Raw genomic sequence first — 818 nt, forward strand, 5'->3', positions numbered from 1 at the left:
TCAAGGTATTGGAGTGGCCATCACAAAGCCCTGACCTCAATCCTATAGGAAATTTATGGGCAGAAGTGAAAAAGCGTGTGCGAGCGAGGAGGCCTACAAACCTGAATCAGTTACACCAGCCCTGTCAGGAGGAATGGGCCAAAATTCACCCAACTTATTGTGGGAAGCTTGTGGAAGGCTACCTGAAACATTTGACCCAAGTTAAACAATTTAAAGGCAATGCTACCAAATACTAATTGAGTGTATGTAAACTTCTGACCCACTGGGAATGTGATGAAAGAAAMAAATAAAAGAACGTGTATTGTATKATTTCAATGACAAACCAAGATGATCATCAAACCAAGATGTTCATTGACCACACACCAACACTGAGTGCATCATGATCAGTAGTATAACATGATGACCTCTATTATGTGGCTCCTTTGCCTGGTTGCCCAGCCAGAGAGCAATATCCAATAGCAATATCTCTCTCCTCTCACATTGCTAAAAGGTAGAGACATAATTCATAATGTATAGAGGTGAGTCATGATCAATAGGCTTATAAAGTCTGATATGGATGTCACACTGCCTGAGGTATTTCGAGAACATACAGCTCAATAACTTTACATAGGCCTTTTCTTACATACAGATGTAGGATGATCACTCTTTTGTTGCTGAGAATCATCCTGCACAGCAGGAAATGCAAACTTGTTGTGTATTTAATGTTTAAAAAAGCTTCTAAAGTTTGTAATTTTCACTTTAAAATGTCAAATTTGATTTGCCTTAAAGAAAAATGCATCAACCCCTATAAAAAAAAAAATGTCCATCGTTATAATCCA

The sequence above is a fragment of the Salvelinus sp. IW2-2015 genome, linkage group LG31 (assembly GCF_002910315.2).
Source record: "Salvelinus sp. IW2-2015 linkage group LG31, ASM291031v2, whole genome shotgun sequence".
NCBI lineage: Eukaryota > Metazoa > Chordata > Actinopteri > Salmoniformes > Salmonidae > Salvelinus > Salvelinus sp. IW2-2015.